A 24,328-nucleotide genomic window follows, 5' to 3' on the forward strand; every position below is an offset into this window, starting at 1 on the left:
GGCTGGCTTCTTGGCATTCAGGCATCAGTGTAAACATCTTACAGAAGATGTTTTCTGGCCTTTAATCTCAAGCTCTTTCCTTTGAACATTTTCCATCACACCATCCTGTTGGATGTCATTCATACCACTCCTCTCCCAGCGAAGCTGTCTTGCTAATGTATCTGATGATTTTTGTTTTGGCCTCCTCTGCCCTCTTCGCAGTGGTTATGATATCTCCAAAACAGTGGGGATCTTGGTTTCCTTCTTTGTGTGTTCCCAAAGCCTGACACTTGTGGGGCACTCAGTACTTGGTTAAGTGAATGGACATTCTGAATTCTGCAAGATGACTTATATATCTTAATATTTTTTAAAAAAATGCTTATTTGGTTTATTTGAAAGGTATGCACACACAAAAAAACAAAAACCCTATTCGTTGACAGGCAAGACAAGGGCCGCCAAAGTCATCCCTTCTCAAAGTGTCAATTTCACTTTTGCTGATTGCATTTTAGGTGCTCTATTATTTATCACAGATCAGGAAGAACATATGGTATTTGTCCCTTTGGGACTGGCTTATTTCACTAAGTACGATGTTTTCCAGATTTATCCATTTTGTTGCAAATGACCAGATTTTTTTTTTTTTCATACTGCTATGTAGCTAGTGATCCTGAACACTTTTTCATGTGTCTTTTGGCCATTGGATTTCCTTTTTTTGAAAAATGTCTGTTTAAGTCCTTGGGCAGTACTTTACGCTCAGCAAATGACACCTAAGAAAGATGTGTTATAACCTATACAGCAGCTCAATGGACCAGAACTAGGTGGTAAACTGTAATTTAATATAGAAGTCAGAATTCTTCAGAAACTCTTCTTAGGGAGGCACTTGAAAACAGACACGGATGAGGCTTATTTTATCAATAAAGTACCACCCAGAAATTATCTGTGGAACTAACAGTGATGATCAAGCTATTGATCAACCTGGTAAATTCCTAGCTCATGATTAGAAAGTATTTTTCTCACTAAGAAAAATCTCATCTCTTTAAAGCAGGTTTGTTATGCACACTCTCTTCCAATTTGAATAATGGTGATAAGGGTAAAAAAATAATAATTGCAACTAACATATTGGATTATTAGGCCAATTGTGGCATAGACAGACTCTTTGTAACGTCACCTAGGAATAATTTGTCTTAAGCCACATGGTGAATAAATATGGGGCCACAAGGATTTACACTTGAACCTGATTCCAGAGCCTGATCTTTTAACTTCTACATTAACATTTTTTAAAAATGAGGACATTAGCTAGAATAAATATTTTTTCAAAGTGAAGGTCAGGGGCCACTGGCATTGGAGTTACTAGAGGCCTTGTTAAAAATGTCTATTCCAGGGCTCCATCCCCAAACTAGGAGATTGGCCTACTTGACAGATAAAGCAGGAAATTTTCCTTCCCCTGAGTTCCTTATTTTTCAAAAACACGTTCTTTTTTATTTACTATTTGATTAAAAAAAGAACTATTTATGTAGTTAATTTGATTTTGCTTGTGGTTATTGACTTTCCTTACAAAGGATGTAAAACAAAAAAAACCAGACATACAGGTGCACAGCTCCAATAAAACTCAGGAAAATAGAAACATTCATTACAGGTATATTACAGCACCCGTTTCCTGCACTTGCCAGAAATACTAAAACACTTCTTGACAGTTCCGTCTGTAGGTGCACTGAAAAACAAAAGGTTTATTGTGTAATCATCTCCATTTTTCTGCTATGGATTATTTTCAGAGAGTATACACTTTTCTTATTATATTTTAATATATCATACATTTAACACATTTTAAGATATCAGATTTCTCTTTATTTTGATAGAGGATTTATTCAACAAGTTTGATACTCTTTGCAACCAAATATTCATGAGTATCTACATTATGGAAGTTCATGTTTCATGCCTACTATACATTTTCAGCACACAGACAAAATAAAAATTCAGCCTTCTTCATGAATCAATTAGAACAAAATGAGGAAGTAGCAACCAACCTCAAGATAGGTTCCTATAGTGTAAATTCTGATGTACACTGCACAGGTCACCTTTAACTTTGAAATGGATTACAGATACATGCAAATCAGCAACTTCAGAGTGCTGAAATTTTTTTTTAAAAAAGGTTTAGGGTAGTTTTATTTACAGTATCAAAAAACTAGAAATAATTCATACTTATCAACAGATAAGTAAAGTGCATTAAGTCCATCTGATGCACAGTTTCCTCATAATATACATTTTCCTTCAACTTTTTGAAGCTCCCATCATGTGCAGGTCTGAAATATTTTTACAACAAAATCTCTTTTTTCCCCAAAAAACTTTTTGTTTAAGGGCTACAAATTTCATAAGTACAACTTTAGGAACATAAATATTCTTCCTACCATATCTGCCCCCCCATCCACACTCCCAACCACTCCATGCCCAGTCCTATTCTCCATTAAAATTCATTTTTAATTAACTTTATGCACAGAAGACCAACTCTATACTAAGTAAAGATTTCAACTATTTGCACACACACACACAAACACACACACAAACTGTTTGATAACAAGTTTTACAATTAACTCTCATAATACAACTCATTTAGGACAGAGGTCCTGCATGGGGAGTTAGTGCACAGTGACTCCTGTTGTTAATTTATCAATTAATGCTCTTAGGTATGACGTAGGTCACCACCTGAGGCTCCTGCTCACTGATAGCCATGTATGAGGCTTGCACTGAGTTTCTGGCTCCAGCTTGGTTCCCAGCTTCCACCGGGTCCAATTCTGGCTGCTGAAGGCATTTGGGTAGTGAACCACCAGTGACTCAGAGAGCAGCACTCTATCTGCCTCTCAAATACATACACAAATAAATAAAAAATAAAAATACTATTTGTATAAGAATATTCATAATATCCCAAAAGTAGGAGCAGCCATAGTCTGTCAACTTAAGAATAAATGAAATACGATGTATCCATATGGCAGAATCTTAACTGACAATAAAAAGAAATGAAGTACTAAAATATACTACAACTTGGATGAATCGTGGATATGTTCTAAATGAATGAAGGCAGTCACAAGACCACACATTGTATGATTCTGTTTGTATGAAATGTCTAGAATAGGCAAATCTATTTAAATTTATGTAAAGCAGATTTGTGTATGTCTTGGATAGGGCAGGAGGCAGGGCATGGGAGAAGTGGGGATGATAACTAAGGGGTATACAATTTCTTTTTAAAAAAAAATTTGTTTCAAAGTCACAGAGAGAGGAAGAGACAGAGTGAGTGAGTGAGCAAGAGTACTTCCATCTGCTGATTTCTTCCCCAGATAGCTGCGATGGCTGAGACTGAGTCCAATGCCTGAAGCATCATTCAATTCTTCCACTTAGGTAGCAGGAGTCCCAACAGTTTGGCCATCAACAGGGGGCTGGATTGGAGGGGAGCAGCCAGGACACAAAGTAGCACCCATATGGGATGCAGGCACCTCTTAACCTACTATGCCACAATGCTGGCCCCGGAGGTTAGGCGATATTGAGAATCTTCTGTAATTGACTGTGGTTACTGATGTTCTGTGAATATAATGCAAGCCTCTGGCTTGTCCATGTTAGAAGGGTGAGTTTGTGAGATGTATGGTGTGAGAAATTTTTCCTTGGGAAAATTGTCAGACAATAGGTAGGAAAGAACATGCACTAACCCTCTGCATAAGGTGAGGAGTGGAGCACATGGAGAAACGCACTGTGGTTTGGGAGGCTGGGAGATGGTGAGAAAGGGGGTGGGTGGCATAGGATGAGATGCAGAATAACCTCAGGGTCCCTGTTGGGAGGCCTCGGGAGCCAGGTTATAGATTTTGGTCTTTTTTGTGAGACAAAGACTGGAAAGATTTTCAGAGTATCAACATGTGCAAAACCAGAACCATTTTGCCTCCCATGTGGAGATGTGCACAGGTGCCAAGGAGGCAGCCATGTGTGGCTAGCATGCCATGTCCCTCAGATGATACGCACAAACTGGGGCCACAATCTCTGGGTACTGAGGGCAGTGAGTGAGACGGGGCAAACACAAGAACTACTCGTGGTCTACAGCCAGCTGAGTAACACCATTTCCCTGCTGCTAACTTATTGTGTTGACTTTCAGGAATTGTCAATTTTGCTAATTTATAGAAGGCCCAAAAATCATTAAAAAATAAGCTGTGCTTATTAATAACAGTGATCTATAGTTGGGTATTTATTGTACAAGCCACACAGGAGTAAAATCAGGACAAAGAAGGGACAGGGAAATGAAGCTCTAAATTAGTAGCTAATCTATGAAGCTCTAAATAGTGGGAGCATAATAGTTCATATCATTAAACAATCTGAATGCAATATGAGAGCATAAATGGCTATACGTATATGAGTTCTTTTAATCAATAGTTTTCTATATGTATAAGTACATATGTATTCTGGATGGGGACAATTTAGTCAGCGTGTGTTTTGCAGCCATAATAACTTTGGAAGCAAATGGCATTCATTTAGAGACTGTTCTCTGCAGATCAAGCGTGTCTCTCTACAGAATCTGGAGGCAGACAGGGCCACCTCTGATCCTGTGCGGAACCAGCTAGGGAGCAATTGCTGAGGCTGCAGAAGGGACCAAATCCAATTTGTTGATTTCAAAGTATAATTTCCTTCTTGGCTGGCCTGACCCAATCAAGGGGTAATTGAATTTTGCTGGGTTTTACTGCATTGTGTCTATCAACGAAAGGCCTCCACTTTACAGTCGTTGCTTTCTTTAAAAAATGTTTTTACCAACAGTTATATGGAACAATTTAAAGCATTTCACTGGTGCTTCAATTAAACTAAACGAATTGCTGAGCACTCATGGTTTTGAGTTCTGTTTGTAGGGCCTGGGAAAATATTAAATGTAACTATTGCTTCAGGAAAACTGGAGCTTGTTGCTTTATTAAAAACAATGTTTATAAAAACAACAACATTTTTGGACCTTTATACATTATGCTAGGTTCTTGACCTACTTGTATCTCCCTTAATGCTTAGAACAACTTTCTTGGGGAGGGACTATCACTACCACTGTTTTATCGATGAAGCAACTGAGGTTTGGAGTGAGCAGTGAGCTTGCCCAGGGCATGTGACTAGTGATGGCTGAGAGCAATCTTGGGTGCAAGCAGATGAGGCGGCACCTACACCAGTAACCACTGCATATTTGTGCTGCTCTGGCTTTACCAACCACAGCATCCTTGTATGTCCAGTTGAATGCTGGCACAAAAATAACCAAGCCAGCTTTTCTCTGTCTTTTCCTCTAATGGTGGGCTGACAGTTTCTGCTGAATAGGATGCTTCCAGCATTCTTGCATTCTTGCAGCTACCTAGAGGTATGTGAATTGGCCTTGTCCAAGGTACCCAGCAGTGATACGGTTGAATTCCTATAGAGCAACCAATACACAGTTACTAAAAACCTTCTGCTTCCCAAATATGTTCCTGGGTAATTTCAACATATGCCTCCGAACCAAGCAGGAGGCAAACAAACTTGATGACATACATGTAGAAATTGCAACCATCAGAGTGTGGTTCCTGACTGAAAGAGGGCCGTTCAGTGAAATACGGCACAGATTGATCTCTAGGGAGCAGTGTACTATTATGGTCATCTGGTAAAAAGACTCTTGAAATTATTGATGGTATCTTTCACCGAGTGTCAAGAAAATGGGATAAAATCTCTTATCTGTGGGTGGCTCAGTGTGAGACAGTAATAACATGTCCCAGGGGCAGTGATGTGGCCACAAACCAGGTGTGGAAATGGGAAGAGTGTGGGGAAGCAAGCTGCTGTCATTGAATTTCTGAAAGTTGGAATTCAAGTGACTGAGGGAGGAGCTGAGGGCAGCGGGAGCTGATCTTGCCTTTTCTTGACCTGGTCATTTGCTGTTGTTCCCATTTCAGTCCTTTTTGCCAGTTGACAAGGACTTAATCCTGCTGCTTTATTTTTTCACAGGTCTGGTTTTAGGTCAGGTTTTGTTTGCCGTGTGTGTGTGTGTGCAGAATAAGTGTGTTTTTGTATACATTCACAGAGGTGCACACAACCATACCCTCTCTCCCTACTTTCTCAGCTTCAGTGGTCCATACATAAATGACTAGTCTACAAATCCCGAGAGTCCACGTGCCCTTGGACACACTGCATCTAGGTTCTTTTCTCTCTCCACATTTGTAGACAGGGAAGTTATAACTCTATCATCTTGAAAGAATCACCTAAGGTGGCCCAGAGAAGAGGCACATCTAGAAGCCAGGATTCCTGACACCCAGCTCGAAATTATTATCCTCATGGCCCAAATCTCATTTCTAGGTTTCCCAAACCATGGGCTGCAACATTGTGCTCAAATCCTTCCTCCATTCAACTGTGAGTTATTGAGCCCCAGGGTGCTGGCTACCACAGACCCTAAGATAGGAAGGCCGTGAGTCAGGGAGGGTGGGAGTAAAGATTGCCAAGGAAGTCAACGAGGGCAAAACACTCTCTGTCCCTTCTCCTGGTTTTCTTACTGTGCCTGATGCTGTTCAGGACAATGATGGTGATTTCACTTCCCCTGCTACTGAATGCCAATCACTGATTGATATTTGTTGAGCCTGTACTAGCCCAGCCACCATGCCAAATGCTTTTGTACATTATCTCACTTAAGCCTCCAAGCCGGATGTTGTGCTTGCTGTTACCTTATTGTACCCCTATGCAGAAGTGAAGAGACTTATTGAAGTAAGTACCATGAAATGCAGTTTGTCTGACCCTACCACTCTTGCCCTTAATCTTCCATATAAAAATATAATGCTATTGATTGTCCTTATAAATCACACATTTGTTGACTTCTTAGACCACTGCTAGTTTTTCTAATGGCCCTCTCACTTGTCACATTCATTCATCTCTCTTCAGGACAGCAATCATGGGAAGAATATGTGAGCTGGGGGCTATTTCTTCTACAAGTTTCTTGGCTTACAGGTGATTTCAAAGTAGTTCTAAGGAGTCATCTTAGTTAGAGCAAGCTTGGCCTTTATGCCACCAGCACCTTATAAGGCACAGTTTTATGTTGTGGTCAGAATCGGATTACAGAGTCTGCCTTTACAGAGCCTAAAGTTTAGCATCTTTTTGTGGTAAAAAAGGCAGAAGAGTTGAAGGTCTCTATGGATCTCACACCTGGGAAATACACCATTGTGATGAAAACCAAAAGGAGGCCCCAGCAGTTGGGCTCAGGTTGCTTTAGCTGTCAACAAGGTTGAAGTTTTGAGCTTGCGAATGGCAATAGTTTATATGAAGTGCAAGATCTGTTCCCTAGATGTTGAGAAGGGTAAGTAGACCTGCGACGCCTCTGTTGAGAAAAGGGGGTCATTTCTGCCCTCTATCCAAGATCGAAGCAAGCAGAACTATAAAACAATTCAGAGCACCGACATCCTTCTAAGAACCTCAGCGATTCTAACGGTGCTCACTGTTTCATGAAGGTCAGTGGAAACCAAGATGTTGGTACTGAAACTCATTGCTGCACCCAAGGAACGACCTCCAACTTTCTTATCTTGAGGTAAATAGCATTGTTTAGGTAGTCAGAATCATATTTCTAGACATTTCCATCCTAACCTTAGTTGAATCACAGTTTCATCTTCAAGGCTTCCAACAATCGCATTCACTCAAAATATTGTCTTTCAAAAGAATAACTTTGCATTCTTCCTGTCCTTTCTACTGTACTACTGGAGAAGATAATATATTTTTTTAAAGGGCAAGAAATAAACACAAGGAACTGAGCTAGGAGTTGCAAAGCATGATCAAGGTTCCTGCAAACAATACTCTTTTCTGCACTATTAATTGTATTCGTGAATGTGGAGATAAGGCTGGAAAATAACTGTATTCTCTCCTCTACCACTAGCATATAGTTTTCATTTTCTCATGTTAGGAAGAGATTTATCCCTTTATTCAAGGTGTGCTATGTTAGTAAGGAAAATCATTTCAAATTTCACCATCTCACACACCCAAGTTTGTAATTAGGCAGACAGACGTTTCAAAGCAAACATGCAGGCCCCAAAGAGATTAACAAAGAATGGTTCACCAGAGGTCAGGGCAAGGCTTAGAGTTGAATTTAGAGAAGTAATACTTTATAAAACCCTTATAATGGCTTGCAAAGAGGCATTTCTGTGCTCACTAAACCATGATTTATTAATTTTGGTTTCTTCAAATAGAACTTGAGTAATAGAGAACTCAGACTGCCTCTCCATTGCCAAATTAAAATACATAATGAGGTCATTATCTGTATATTTCAGGGAAAATTCTTTGTTAGTCTCCTGTTTTTCTTCCCTGAACTTTGGTCTTCCACCCAAGAGAACTATGAAACAAAACAGTCTTAGAGTTGTTGTTATTCTAAATCTTGAACATCCACATGACAACTGCTTATCCATCCATTTTATTTGGTTTGCACAGAAATGTTGCATGAATAGACAATATGTAGAACTGGATTAAAAGATGCAACATTCGAAAACACACAGTAGCTTGGGGTAGGGCAGCAAAACTCTTTCTGAGCTGATTTGTCCTTGTGATTTTTGGTCCAACATGATTAAAGCAGTGGCAGTCCTTCAACTTGCCTGTTAGCTCATCTCCTCTCATACCTTGGGGGAACACTGCAAAGAATATTCAAGTATGAAACCAGTCAGTGAGATGTTATTTCCAACACACTCCCGGCCCTAGCATACCTTCTGTTTGTCCTCATTTTGTGCCCAGTGGAACACTGTCTTTTTGCTTCTTGTCCTTCTAATTGAAAGACAATAAAAAGCAGCTCCAGCAATCATCAGCTGTGTGATCTTTGGCAAGTGTCGTGACTTGCTGAATCTCAGTTTTCTCAGTTGAAAAATGGGGGAAATGAAAGCACCATCCTTATAGGGGTTTTTGTGAGGCTCAAATGAGATAACAGAAAACATTGTATGTATTATAGTGCTTGAATGGAATTAGCAATTACAGGTGTTATTTATATGTGAACTGCAAGGAATTTCCTAATTTCAAAATCAAGGAACAAGTTTAATTACTATAGTTTATTTTTAAAATCTAAATGCTTTCAAAATGTAATATCAAAGACCTGGAAAGAGACCAAGTACTATATGGCTGTCAAAGAAGCCAGCCATTCACACAGATATTTGGTCATTTTCTGTTTGCTATCATTTTGTTCTTAACATGATAGCTGGCCTTGCTGAATACTCAGGATACAGAACCTAACAGCACTCTTGCTGGGTAGGAAATTCAATATATATACCGATTAAAATGAAATAAACTGTAATTGCTTATATATATAGAACAACATGCAATTTCCTTTAAACTGCTGAAAAGCTATTGCCATGTCAGGAGGCTTTTGAATTGTAAATTCTCAGTTCTTCAGTGATTAAAATCACCATCGTTTCTGGAAAAAAAAAATGTTTCTGACTCAAGGAAACATTGTTCATTTTAGTTAACTAGGAACTGTTTAACATAGTTACCAGCTTGGGCTAGCAAAAGTGCCCTTTACTGTCAGCAAATATAATGTTGCCCATGTTTGCAATGCTTTGCCTGTGATTAGGAGATTAATCATACTATTTTCAAGTTGCATTTGGAACCTGATATGTAAGAACTCATTTTCTGCACAGCAACCAGAAATCGTTTAAACACATAAATCTGAGCCTGTCACTCCTCTTGTGAAACTTCTCCCTAGGCCTGCTTTGAAGTCACGGCCATGGGCAAAGCCCTTACTGGGGCACATATGGGCCAAAATAAACTGGCTCTTACCCACTAGTTTTCTATCATCATGCTTCTTTGTTCTCTCGGAATGAAATTCACCCCCGAACTTGTCCCCACGTTGTTGTTCACAGCTGGCTTCATCCCTTCACACTGGCTCAAATGTCACCCCCTTGGGAGGCTTCCTTGGACCACCTGATCTAAACCATGCATCCCATCCCTGGTTATTCTATCATCTTGTTCCACTTATTGGTCTTTTGCCTTGTCAGTGGCTGGAGGTATCCTGTTTGTGAGCCTGCTTTCCTACTAGATCGTAAGCAGCACAAAGGCAGGCATATCTACCTCCTTATTACTGAATACCTAACTGTTTCTGGTTCATAGTAAATACTCAATATTTGCTAAATGAAGAAAGGAAGGAGAAGAAGGAACACATCATAGCAGATTCTCAGAAGATACTTGCTTGAAAGCAGACCCTGCTGTCACTTTGTACAGTTTTGAAAAGAGATGCCCCACTTGTTTCACCAGAGGAGACTAATGCTAGAGAGGTGATGAGGCTCCAGGACAGCCATGTAATGGAAAAATGAGCTCAAGCTTTCTGCTCCTACATCAGGGGACCTACCATGACTCTGCAATTCCTTGAAGCAGCAGCTCCCTTGGGGCCCAGGGAGGCCATGCCTGGAAGCTGGGAGAGCCAAAGGGACGGAGAATAAGAAAATGAAAGCCATTCTTCTGATTATGGGCTCTACTGGAGAAACTCAACAAAGGGTCTTGCCTGCAGGCTGGGACCAGAGGTTTGCTTCAGAATCTGTGTCTCTAGGGTACACCTCCACACTGGCTGTGCTCCAGTGGCTGGACTGGGAACTTTTGCTCCTGAAACAGCACCATGCTCCCAGCCTATGCGTCATTCATTCGTCCACCTACCTCTAACACGCTGGGCAGAGTACTAGAGATTGCTGATGTCACAGTAATTAATGTGGGGATGCTAAGTTTTTTTCAAAAATTTTATTTATATATTTTAGAGGTATATTTACAGACACAGAGAGGGGGAGAGAGAAAGGTCTTCCAACCACTGGTTCACTCCCCAAATGGCTGCAATGTCCAGGGCTGGGTCAGGCCGAAACAGAAGCTTCATGCAGGTACAGGTGTGCAAGTATCTGGATGATCTTCCACTGCTTTCCCAGGCCATCATCAGGGAGCCAGATGAGAAGTGGAGCAGCTGGTACTTGAACCGCTGCCTATATGGATAATACAACCTAGTACGCCCTAGCACCTCCCCACTCCCCACCTCCCCCAGAGTTTTTATTCTAAGAAAAGGCATGCACTTGAAAAAGTCTTTGCAATAAATGGCTGTAAGAGTGGAGATTAGGGTAAACAGGGACCCTAATCTAGTTGAGGGGATAAGAGAAGGCTTGCTAGGGGAGGTAATGTTTAAGTGAAGTTTTAGGTTAAAGAGGAACTAGTCAAGTACAGTGGCTAGAGAGTTGGGGAAATGTGGGCATTAATGATGATAATAGTACTGATGATATCAGTAGGGATTGATTGCTCACTTTGGGCCAGCCATTTTACCATGGGCTTCACATATCACATTAACTTTTTTTTTTTTTTTTGGTACGATTTATTTTGTTTATTTAAAAAGGAGAAAGAGAGAGAGAGAGATTGATCTTCCATCCATGGGTTCACTCCTTCCTGGCTGGGCCAGGCTGAAATCAGGAGCCAACTGAGTGTCCCATGTGGACGGCAGGAAGTCAACTGCCTAAGCCATCAGCTGCTGCTTTCTAGACAAATGTAGAAAGAGCTTGATCAGAAGCAGGATAGCTAGGACTCAAACTGGCACTTCAATATGGGATGTGGGTGTACCAAGTGGCAGCTTACCCTGCTGTGCCACAATGCCTGTCCCAATTGCCTTTAGGCTTTCCAACAGCCCTGATAGGTCATTATTACTATTCTACAGATGTGGAAATTGAGGCTGAGCACAAAGGAAGCCAATGCAATGGGTGCATGGAAAGAGATTCTTGTTGTCCAGTGGAATGTCTTCCCTTTGCGTCCCGCTGCTGCTGTCATGCTGCTGTAGGCATGCTCAGGCAGACTGCACATTTCTCTAGCCGTTTTCAGGGACTCATCTTACCCAGATACCTACAGAACAGCAGGCGAGGAATTGCAAATTTTCATAATGGTAGACACATCATAAACTTTATTTTTTATATCCATTGGCTAAAAAATCAATTTGCCAAATAATTAGTGGACCTGAAACCATCATGGGGAATACTGCAGGTGTTTTGCTCCACACTTCGAACATCAGCAAAAATGTGGATTGTTTGTGTGTGTGTGTGTGTATGCATTGGGGTGTGGTAGAGGACTTGGTCCAGTAAAGTCAATACAAAGTAATGTGTTACCAGAGAAGATCCCATCTTTCAGCAAAATGATTACTTGGTAAGATGGCCAGAGGAAATAGCTTTCCTGTGTACTTAACTTTGGTTGGAATTAGCTAAAACTAAATGGTAGCCTCAGGGCTAACTCACATTGCTACTAGAAAAGAGTTTTTCAGGTCTGATAACATCTTTAAAGCCAAGGTCATCTACAGAAATGAAGCCAGTAAACATGATAGAAGAAGAAAGCAAATTGCTTTTCTAACTGCCCAGGAAAAAGAGTGAGATGGTTTCTTTCTGTCCCTGGGTCTTAAGTCTGCTTCCTGATCAGAGACATTCTTCCATTATGTCCAGCTATAACGCTTTCTGCTTATTCAAGTCACTGTCCTGAAATTTTGTCTTCAAATAAATCACCCTTTCTTTATTGAAAGGTAATCTTGTACAATATCTAGCAAAGGAAAAACATGGAATTTTTTTTTTAACTTTTATTTAATGAATATAAGTTTCCAAAGTACGAATAATGGATTACTATGGCTTCCCCCCCATACCGTCCCTCCCACCCACAACCCTCCCCTTTCCCACTCCCTCTCCCCTTCCATTCACATCAAGATTCATTTTCGATTATCTTAATATACAGAAGATCAGCTTAGTATACCTTAAGTAAGGATTTCAACAGTTTGCTCCCACACAGAAACATAAAGTGAAAAATAATAGATGATTTTTTTTAAATGATGATGAAATCAGATCAGACCTATTGTCATGTTTAATCCCAGTGAGAGTCAAGTTGGGAGTTGATAGTTTCTTTTCTTTTCTTTTTCTTTTTCTTTTTCTTTTTTTTTTTTTACAGAGGATCAGTTTAGTATGCATTAAGTAAAGATTTCAACAGTTTGCACCCCCATAGAAACACAAAGTGAAATATATGGAAGTCAGTCTGGAGATCCCTCAGAAACCTGAAGATAACCCTACCGTTCGACCCAGCCATCCCACTCCTTGGAATTTACCCAAAGGAATTTAAATTGGCAAACAAAAAAGCGGTCTGCACCCTAATGTTTATTGCAGCTCAATTCACAATAGCTAAGACCTGGAACCAACCTAAATGCCCATCAACGGTAGACTGGATAAAGAAATTATGGGATATGTACTCTTTAGAATACTATACCGCAGTAAGAAACAACGAAATCCAGTCATTTGCAACAAAATGGAGGAATCTGGAACACATCATGCTGAGTGAAATAAGCCAGTCCCAAAGGGACAAAGATCATATGTTCTCCCTGATCGGTGACGACTGACTGAACACCAAAAAGGAAACCTGTTGAAGTGGAATGGACACTATGGGAAACGGTGACTTGATCAGCATAGCCCTGACTGTTAATGAACAACTTAATATATTATCCCTCTTAGTAGTTTTTTTGTCTGTTCTACTTAATATGACTGGTTTAATTCTGTAATTAATACACAGTTATTCTTAAGTGTTGAAATTTAACTGAAATGTGATCCCTGTTAAACATAAGAGTAGGAATAAGAGAGGGAAGAGATATATAATTTGGGACATGCTCAAGCTGACTTGCCCCAAATGGTAGAGTTAGAAACATACCAGGGGACTCCAATTTAATCCCATCAAGGTGGCATGTACCAATGCCATCTCACTAGTCCAAGTGATCAATTTCAGTTCACAATTGATCATAATGAAAGGACTAAGAGTCAAAGGGAGCACATAAGCAAGTCTAGTACCTGCTAACACTAACCGATAGAATAAATAAAGGGGAGAGTGATCCAACATGGGAAGTGAGATACTCAGCAGACTCATAGAATGGCAGATGTCCTAAATAGCACTCTGGCCTCAGAATCAGCCCTAAAGGCATTCGGATCTGGCTGAAAAGCCCATGAGAGTATTTCAGGCATGGAAAGCCAAGACACTCTGGCAAAAGATCTCTGTGAGTGAGATCTCAGTGGAAAAAACAGGTCTTCAAAGAAGGAGGTACCTTTCTCTGAAGGGAGGAGAGAACCTCCACTTTGACTATGACCTTGTCTAAACAAGATAAGAGTCGGAGAACTCAAGGGGCTTCCATAGCCTTGGAAACTCATGACTGGAGCATAGGGGGATTGCTGATGCCATAGACAGGAGTGTCAATTGGTAAAGTCAACAACAGGAGTCACTGTGCACTTACTCCTCATGTAGGATCTCTGTCCTTAATGTGCTGTGCATTGAGATTTAATGCTATAACGAGTACTCAAACAAAACATGGAATTTTTAATGAAGCTCGTAATACTAACCTGTTCACAGAAGGGTCAAAGAGGTCTTGAAAAGGAAAATGGTATGCAGTTATTGGAAAGATTTAAAGAAAAAACCAACAGTGCAAAACAATAATCTCTTTTCATAGCAGGCTAGGGTCTATCCTCTACAGATTTTTGTCTTGATTCACTGAATACATAAATGGAAGTGAATAGAAGCTAAATTCAACTTCTGTGATAACTAAAAATCCAGGCATAAATGATGTGAACATATGCTACAACTAACTGTTTCAGGGAATTTAATATTCCATAGAAATTGCTTAGTTTCCCAGAAAATCTTACTGCTTCTGAAAACTGCAGATCGGGGATTCTTAAACTGCGGTTCAGAAACCCTTAGGGATGTCTCTTTTAGGGGGGGAGGGTTCATGAAATCAATACTATTTTCACAATGGTGCTAAGACCGTATTTGTCATTTTCACATTCAGAAGTGCACAGTGGAGTGTTATAGAAGCTCTACGATGTGAGATGATGCCTTTGTTCTGATGGTTAATGAAATGTATGTTTATAACTTTGTCAGTTTTGGTATCTAATATGGTAAATACAGACATAATCACATGAAAAAAAATGACCAAGGAATACAAAGAGTCTTTTAAGAATGTCGAGAGGTCTGAAGATTTAATGTTTGAGAACTGCTGCACTAGATGATTTTTGTTTTTTTTTTCAGTTGATTTCACTTATGACCATCTTCTGGTAATTCAGGGGTGCATCACCTGACTGATGTATTTAACATAGGATTTCCTTTCACTCAGATACATTCTGAGTACCTAATGTATGCATGTTACCATACACAGTAAGCAATAGTTTTTGTTGTCCTTGTCAAATGGTGTATGCATATACCAGTTCCCTGTTCTTGGTCAATAAAGAATAAAGGGCTCTTGTCTCCAAAATAGATATAATATTACTTAGATACTCCTCTCTAGCTGATTGTCCATATCCAACCCAGAAAGGAGAAACATCTCTCCCAGATTGTGACTGTTCCTTACTCTCTCAGGCTAGAGGTACAGGAACAGAGGTCAGACTTGGATGTTCCGTTGTGGTGACTGTGCAATGCACTCCTCACCACTTCATCCTTTCTTTGATTCCTGAAGGGGAGTCACAGATTAAGGCTTCAATTTGGGGCAGTTTGCAATGGGAGAGCAAATGCTTGCCATCCCTTATGAACTGAGTATCTGATATTTTTTCTTCCCTGGCACCTGTTCTTCATGTTCAGACAGTTCTTTGATTTTCTGAGTTGACTGTGGTATTTACATATGATCAATCATCAAGTTTCATGCCTCGGCTTTAAGGATCTTAGACAAACATACTGTATCCTACTCCAGGATAATGGGGTCAGCGCAAAATCAAGCACGGAGAAAAAGTGAGAAAGATTCTAGTTAATTATTGTGTCCCTAGCACTCAGCAGGTGTTCAGAAGTATTTACTGATTTAGCTGACTATGACCGAGTCTCTCTTCAAATGCCTGGAACATCTCAGATAAAAACAGATAACTGTATAATCCTTTGTTTTCAACAGGCATCCGCTGTAGAAATACTCAATGGCACATCCAAGGTTTAATAAAATCCACTTCCTATTTTTTTTTCCTCTTTCCTATCTTTGTTGTTACCTTGTACCACCTTCTCTAAGCATGCTCTTTTCATTCCAAGTACACTCTCAGGACTCTGGATAGACTGCATGATTCAAAAGCTTTTGTTTCCCCTGAAAATATCTTTGATTTTGCATTTCTAGGCTTAGCTTGTGTATGCTCTGAATCTTGTGAAAGAAATTTCATGTGTAGCCAACCTATGCAAGTCACAGACTGCATCTTGAGTCGGGAAACACGAACCAAAGTGGATGAGGTGAGTGAATTGGAAGAGGAAGAGCTGATGGAAGGATGGTTATAAACAGCAGAGTTCAGGGCTCAGTAGATTGGGTTCCTTCAATGAAGTGAAAACAAAATTAACCTTAAGTTAAGATTTCCTTCTAAAATCTACTTAACAATTCCAGAACCTCCCCTACAAAAGATAGAGTGAGTCTGATAGGATGAGAGGACTGATGTGTTCCAGCATCCTATAGCATGACCTGCAGCACACTGGCATCTTTTGTTGGTCAAGTTTTACAGGAAACCATGTTAAGGAAAGCTTACCTAAACATCCAGTCTCCCTGTTTCTATGTACAGTTAAAAGAATTGTATCTTGTTTATTGTCAACACTGGAGACCAAGGGCTGGAAAAAGTGGTGGCAGACCAACCCTCTGTTCTCCAAGCTGCCTGCCTGTGCTTGGCTTGCTCATTCTCCTTGTGGGGTCCAGGTAGACATCTCACACATCTTAGCAGATCGGCAGCCCTGACTGTCAGCAGCCAACTTCCGTTTCATCTTCAATAGGAAAATCCAATTTAGGTCTACATCCATCTCTAACAATCACCAAGGCACAGGGATGGGTACACTAATTGGCCAGGCTGCGTTCGGAGGCCCACTATGTGTGGCTCCCAGAAGAATTAATTTTTAAAGTCATTGTTTAGGGTACAATCACTTTGGGCAATACTTAAACCTTTTGTTTCATGGATCTATATTGCTTGTTGTGTTGTGTGGAACCACACTCAATGTCATGCTGAATAATTGCTCTATTTTCAGAAATGTTTTAGGATTTATATTCCCAAGCAACAAGTCCTACGACATGTCTCACCACAAATGATAAGATTAATCTTCTATTTGCATACCTATTAAGTTCAAGTTTGGGATACATATTCTTTAAATCTTTTTGAGAAATTTAGCTTAAGAACTATAACCTGAGAAAATGAGCATGAATCAGGTTTATTTATAAAATAACTTCACACTACCTTTGGTGGTTTTACTTTGTTGAGAAATCTTTCATCTTTTGAATGACTAGTACTCACATTCCAAAGTATCAAAATGTAAACCACAAGCCAGGGAGTTCTGTGTGTGTGTGTATTTTCAGTTATGTAGAAACTTGCAACTACAAAACTGAAATCACAGACGTCCTGGTGAAAAGGTGGAAAAGAGATGAGAATTTAGCTTTCTTTCAACTAAACAAATGGCTGGAACAAATCAGACATGTGGTCAGATAAGGTTTATGTTTTCCAAATAGAGTTACTTGGACTCCTGTTTGCTTAATTATGAGTTGAAAACAACCATCCATTTCCAGGAATGACTTGGCAACTGTATATTATATGAACAATAAGAAAGTGGTTTTGTAAGAGATTTGGTTTATTTGAAAAGTATAGTTAAAAAAGAGAAGGAGAGAGAGTTAAGTGAGTGAAATTGGTTCACCTTCAGTTTGCCAGTTCACTCCACAAATGGCCACAATGGTGAGGGCTGGGGCAGTGCAAAGGTAGAAGCTTGGACTTTCATCCATGTCTCCCATGTAGGTGCAGTGGCCCAAGCACTGGGGCCTCCTGCTGCCGCTTTCCCAGGGGAATTAGCAAGAAGCTGGATTGGAAATGGAGCATCCGAGTTTCAAACTGGTGCCCACATGGGATGACAGTGCTACAGATGGTGGCTTTACCCACTATGTCACAGTGCCAGCCCCAAAAAGTCTTTAAAAAGTGAAAAATAGAGGGACTGGCATTGGGTTAAGCCACTGCCTGCAATGCCAACATCCCATGTAGGTGCTGGTTTGAGTCCCAGCTGCTCCACTTCCCATTCAGCTCCCTGCTAGTGTGCCTGGAAACCAGCAGAGGATAGCCCAAGCAGTTGGGCCCCTGCACCCACATGAGTGACCCAGAAGAAGCTCCTGGCTTCTGGCTTCAGCCTGGCCCAGCACTGGTCATTGCAGCCATTTGGGGAGTGTACCAGTGGATGGAAGACATTCTCTCTCTCTCTCTCTCTCTCTCTTTCTCTCTTTTTTTTTCTCTTTTTCTCTTTCTCTCTCTAACTCTACCTTTCAAATAAATACATCCTGTTTTTTTTTAAAGTGAAAAATGGATAAAAATGTGGCTGATGAGAATTGACGGTGATATCAGCTTACCATTGCCATGGGAATGCTATATAATTAACCAATACTAACGCTGTTGCTCTCATGTCTACTGGTGGGCTGGAGCCTGATGTAATTTTAGGACTCTACATGGAGGGTACAACTCCAGGAAGGTAAGCAGGAACACACTGTTTCCATTTTGACTTTCTAGAAAATGACAATTAAGATCACTTCTGTCTTTCCATTGACCAACTTTCTGTTAAGCCCAAAATCATGGGTTGGGTGAATATAGACTCCATCTTTGAGACCCTGGCAAAGGTGACCTTGCAGCCTGTGAGGGCACTGCAAGAAATTCACTGATAAATCTAATTGCAAGCTAAGTTTATTTTGGAACAAAAATAATTTGAAATCCATGCATTGTTTTTCCATATTAATAGTTTTCCATGAACTTTTGAAGATCGCTCCTGCTGTTTAGGGAAGTGAGATGAGGAATTAAGACCAATAGTTCTGTCTAACAGAATCATGTTAACTATCAAGAGCTGCTGTCTCATGTTCATCATGCACTAGCCACATTGGCTTCTTCAATTTACCACACATATTCTCACTTTTACACATGATTTTCTAGTCCTGGAATTATTTTCCTTTTTATCTCTTCTTCTACAAAGTAACGTTAAGATGCAGGGCAATCCTGTTTTGGAAGGCTAATATCTGGTTAACATTTATTCATCTGTGGTCTTATTTATCACCATAATAGACCCATCATTCAATCCTTAAAGTAGTTTGGCTCTATTGACCAATGCACAACAATAAAATGATTCAGGATCTTATAATCTAGTTGATCAGTTTTGCAAGTGTATTCCATGTGGCAAGCTCAATTTCTTGCCTTTCTTTGGAAGCTCAACTTGTCCTGGGACAAGTGAAAGCTAAGTTAGCAACTCATATTTAGAAAGCAAATATTTATTTGTGGTAGCTTGATTTCCATAGGCAATTTGACTTGAACATATAAAAGCTTTTAAAGTTTAAATCCAACACACTGTAAGTGATCTGAATACACCCTAACGTTACATAATCGTTCCTCTAGAGTTAGGCTTTTGTTTCGTTTTCTGTCTTCAAGCCTTCATTTATTTAATTATTCAGTTAGTAAACATTTTTTTAAGTAGTTTGTTTTTAACTTTTATTTAATGAATATAAATTTCCAAAGTACAGCTTATGGATTACAATGGCTTCCCCCCCATAACGTCCCTCCCACCCACAACCCTCCCCTTTCCCACTCCCTCTCCCCTTCCATTCACATGAGGATTCATTTTCAATTCTCTTTATATACAGAAGATCAGTTTAGCATACATTAAGTAAAGATTTCAACAGTTTGCTCCCACACAAACATAAAGTGAAAAATAATAGATGATTTTTTAAATGATGATGAAATCAGATCAGACCTATTGTCATGTTTAATCCCAGTGAGAGTCAAGTTGGGAATTGATAATTTCTTCTTCTTTTTTTTTTTTTTTTTACAGAAGATCAGTTTAGTATACATTAAGTAAAGATTTCAACAGTTTGCACCCCCATAGAAACACAAAGCGAAATATACTGTTTGAGTACTCATTATAGCATTAAGTCTCAATGTACAGCACATTAAGGACAGAGATCCTACATGAGGAGTAAGTGCACAGTGACTCCTGTTGTTGACTTTACAAATTGACACTCCTGTTTATGGCATCAGTAATCTCCCTATGCACCAGTCATGAGTTTCCAAGGCTATGGAAGCCTTTTGAGTTCACCGACTCTTATCTTGTTTAGACAAGGTCATATTCAAAGTGGAGGTTCTCTCCTCCCTTCAGAGAAAGGTACCTCCTTCTTTGAAGACCTGTTCTTTCCACTGGGATCTCACTCACAGAGATCTTTCATTTAGGTCATTTTTTTTTTTTTCAGAGTGTCTTGGCTTCAGTTAGTAAACATTTTTAAATGACCTTAGAAATGTACCAGGCACTGTGCCAGACCTCAAAACACAAAGATAAATTTACTGGAAGAAGCTTACACACCAGTGGGACATAGGCATAGAAACAGATTATAACCATGTGCTGGGATGCATAAGTGGGCCTTCAGCTGAATGAAGCTGAACGTTCAGTGAGGTATCAAGAAGTCTTTGTAGTACAGGTGAAGTTTGAACCAATTCATGAAGGAAGAATAGGAAAATATCAGGGCAGAATAGTCACGGGAAGGGAACATGGGTAGAAGATCGTAGACAAAGGATAGATTGTACACACAGTTATAGAAATGTCTGAAAACATGAAGTTTGGAAAACTACAAGTCATCCCATAAATTTACCATCTCAGAGAGATGATTACTGACTCTGATTTTTCTTAAGTAGCAAGTTTATTGAGATGTAATTTGTATACCATTAAGAAAAAACCAGAAATGGACCTGTCATGTGAGCCAGTATTCCACTACTGGATTTGTTCCCAAAAGACATGAACTCATTATATCAAAGAGGTATCTGCACTACCATGTTTATAACAACACTATTCACAACAGCCAAAATATAGACTCAACCAAGTCCATTATCAGATGAATGGATTAAAAAAATACATACAAAATGAAATATTATTCAGCTATAAAAAAGAATGAAATTAAGTCATTTGCAGCAAAATGGATGAAACTGGAAGACGGGTTGAGTGAAATAAGTCAGATACAGATAGGTAAATACTGTGTGTTTTCATTTATTGTAAGATTTAAAATAAAAAATTGAAACTTTTAAGGTATGTATTTCAGTGGGTTTTTACACATTCAAGAACATAGTCATAGGACAGTCGTTACTACCATCCAATTTCAGAACATTGTCATTACCCTCAGAGGAAGCCTTATGCCCATGAGAGCCACATGCAGTATATTTATATCGAAGCCCCTGGGTACTACTGGTTTGTTCCTATGGATTTACATACTCAGGACATTTCATAGAAGAGGAATCATTCTCACCAGGTTGCCCTTTGTGACTGACTGCTTGTATTTAGCATGTTCTCAAGGGTCATCCATCTTCTTGCATGTGTCAGTACCTCATTCTTTCTTGTATATTGCTAAATATTATTCCATTGCATATGTACACCTCATTAAAAATCCACCAGTGGATAGAGATTTGGACTGTTTCCACCTTTAAGCTATTGTACATAATGCTGGTAGGTACATTCATGCATAGTTTTTGTGTGGACATATGCCTTTATTTCTCTTATCTACTAGAATTATTAGATTCTATGGTTTAATATTAACATAATCATATGTGTAGCATTGAAAGGAACAGCCAAACTGCTTTCCAAAGTGGGTGTACCATTTTACAGTCTCAGTAGCAATGTAAGAGAAATTCAATTCTTCTATATCCTTGTCAACATTTACTGTGGGTGGTTTGTAGTCATTTTTGGGGATTTGAAGTGTATCTATTGTAGTTTTGATTTGCATTTTTAAAAAATTAGGTACATATCTCCCAGATAATAATCCATGTTGCAGCAGTAGTCAGCTTCTAGCTGCCCTGCTCGACTTCTGCTCCTTGCAGCATATGGCAGCAGCAGGCATCTTTCTTGCTGACCTGCTCATCCAATGCTCCCTTGCAGTGTTTTTTTATTTTTTATTTTTTTAATAAATTCAACTCTGCTTACTCCTCTCTGTGTTCTGCTGCTAGCGACTTCCTTCACCACCTTCAATGCCAGTTTCAGTTAGCTGCTTTCGGCGACATAGAAGTCCATCCTTATGCCAGTATCACTTGCTCTATATTACTTTTTTTTTTGATAGCACAGAATAACATTTCACAGCCACTATTAACAAGCAGTTCCAGGAGCAAAGAGATGTGCCAATGAAAATCATCAATTCTTCTGACTGTAGTTACAATGAAACTGAAAGCCGTTTCTAGAATCAGTAGAAGGAAAAACAAGTCATCGTGTTCTGTGTGAAAGCTCTTTTATGCTGATGCATCTGTCTTTCCTACCCATAAACATTTTCTTGGAAGTCATATTTTTAGAATCACATTATAGATTTCTGCCTTTATTACACAGTTGTGGAGGACCTGCTCTTTGCAAGGGTAAAGGATCTCTGTTTCAAAGAATAGTTCCTAAACTAACAACCATGTCTGTAATTATAGGTGTGAATGTATGTGTAGCATATTTATTTGTTTTTTTTTTTTAAAGTTTTTTTGTGACTTCTTCCAAACATTTGTTTTTTTTTTCTGTTAAAAAGATGGCTTCCTAAGTAATTTAACATGGAAGGAAAACCCTGAATTATATGGAAAACATGAATAGGAGACAGGATATACTTGTCAAAATGTGTTGCCCTTGATTTCAAATCCAATATGCTTAAATAAGATTCTTAAGATTTCTCTTTCCTATTATGTTAGAGTTTTAGTCCCTAAAGTAGTTTTTTAATTTGGATATTTAGTAGTGTTTTATTGCCAAGCACTGAGTTTCCCTTCTTCATTGATAACACCTTTATTTTTCCTTTTGAGAATCCCATTTCCTGGAGAAATGACTTGTCTCCCATGGAAAGGGCCAATCCAAGTGATGGATGTGTGATCCAACTTCAACCAACTAGATTCCTCTAGATTTTGAGGCTTGAGTGTCATGATATAAGAACGAAGAGAAGTAGCTCAAAGAAATCATCCTGATAGCAATGCACAGATTGAACTATGGCTTGAAACCGTTCCTTACTTTCTACTGTGTGTGGGCCTGGAGCTATGTTTTGTTTTTGTTTTTGTTTTTTAAGATTTATTTATCTATTTGAAAGTTGGAGTTACACAGGGAGAGAAGGAGAGGCAGAGACAGAGAGAGGTCTTCCATCTGCTGGTTCACTCCCCAGTTGGCTGCAATGGCTGTAGCTGTGCCAATCTGAAGCCAGGAGCTTCTTCTGGGTCTCCCATGTGGGTGCAGGGGCCCACAGACTTGGGCTACCTTCTACTGCTTTCTCAGGACATAGTAGGGATCTGGGTCAGAAGTGGAGCAGCTGGGACTCAAACCAGCACCCATATGGGATGCTGGCACTGCAGGCTTTACCCTCTAGGCCACAGTGCCAGTCTTTCTGTTTTTCCTCTCACTTCATGAACCGAACCTTCCCACGTCCCTCCTTCAAACTCCTTCTCTGCTTTTATTCTCCTAAGGAAATTTCTGTATACTCTCAAGAACTTGTAGTGATTCAAAGCCTATCTCTATGCTTACCCATTCTGGAACCCTCTGAAGCAAGCAGGGGCACTTAATGTGGGTTTTCCATATGCATTTGTTTGCCGACTTCTTTAATTTCCCAAAAGACTCACCCCGAAATTCTCCTGTTTCTTTTACATCCCAGAATCTCTTCAGTATTCCGAATTCTCTTTCAAAGGATTTGATTGAGACTTTGTGTAACAGGAGGTAGTGACATTTGATAATAGAGAAAAGCACAAATCATCCATTCATTCCCATCCTTCAGTTATGTAGTTCGTATCTACTGAGGACATACCACAGCCTGTCCTAGATGCTAGAAATATGAAAATGATCATGAAAGATTCTTGGTCCTTAGACACCCTAGAATCTAGGAGTGGGAGATAAGACATGCAGAAATAACCATAATTCCAGAGAGACTGTGATAAGTGCTATAATTGAGGTACAGGTCAAGTGGAATGGGAGCACAAAGCAGCGGAGATTAATTCAATGCTGGAAGGATTGGGGAAGATTTCAGGGGAGGAGATGGAACTTCAAGTGGACTAATCCTCCTGTAAGTGCCTAGTGACCAATTATCTCCAGGAAATGGAGTTTGCAAAATTAAGCCTGTCCTGTAGAGGATAGTTTATTTTTACTAAGCATGGCTTAGGAGTTTCTCAGGTTTATGCCTTCTTGGGCAATGGCCTAAATTGCTTAAGACAGGCCTGAGGACATCAGGATATTGAACCTTGCTATTCCCTGCCTAAAATGTCCAGGGCCCAATGTTTGCATCTTCTGGAAATCAGTGGGACCCAGTGACTACTGACTATTGCTTGGACTGGGGGGCCACATGCTTGTTAATGGTATTTCAATCTGGTTTAAAATTAACTACCAGATTCAACTAGCTGTTGGGGCTGTTTTCTCCAACTATAGA

General features: G+C 39.7%; 1 protein-coding gene across 3 annotated transcripts in view; it reads right to left on the bottom strand.

The window, feature by feature from the left end:
• Positions 1 to 24,328, bottom strand: part of SYNPR (synaptoporin) — a 358,350-nt gene that overhangs the window by 58,518 nt on the left and 275,504 nt on the right. The window lies entirely within an intron of this gene.

The sequence above is a fragment of the Oryctolagus cuniculus genome, chromosome 10, assembly GCF_051225735.1.
Source record: "Oryctolagus cuniculus isolate XC-2025 breed Fujian yellow rabbit chromosome 10, ASM5122573v1, whole genome shotgun sequence".
Classification (NCBI taxonomy): domain Eukaryota; kingdom Metazoa; phylum Chordata; class Mammalia; order Lagomorpha; family Leporidae; genus Oryctolagus; species Oryctolagus cuniculus.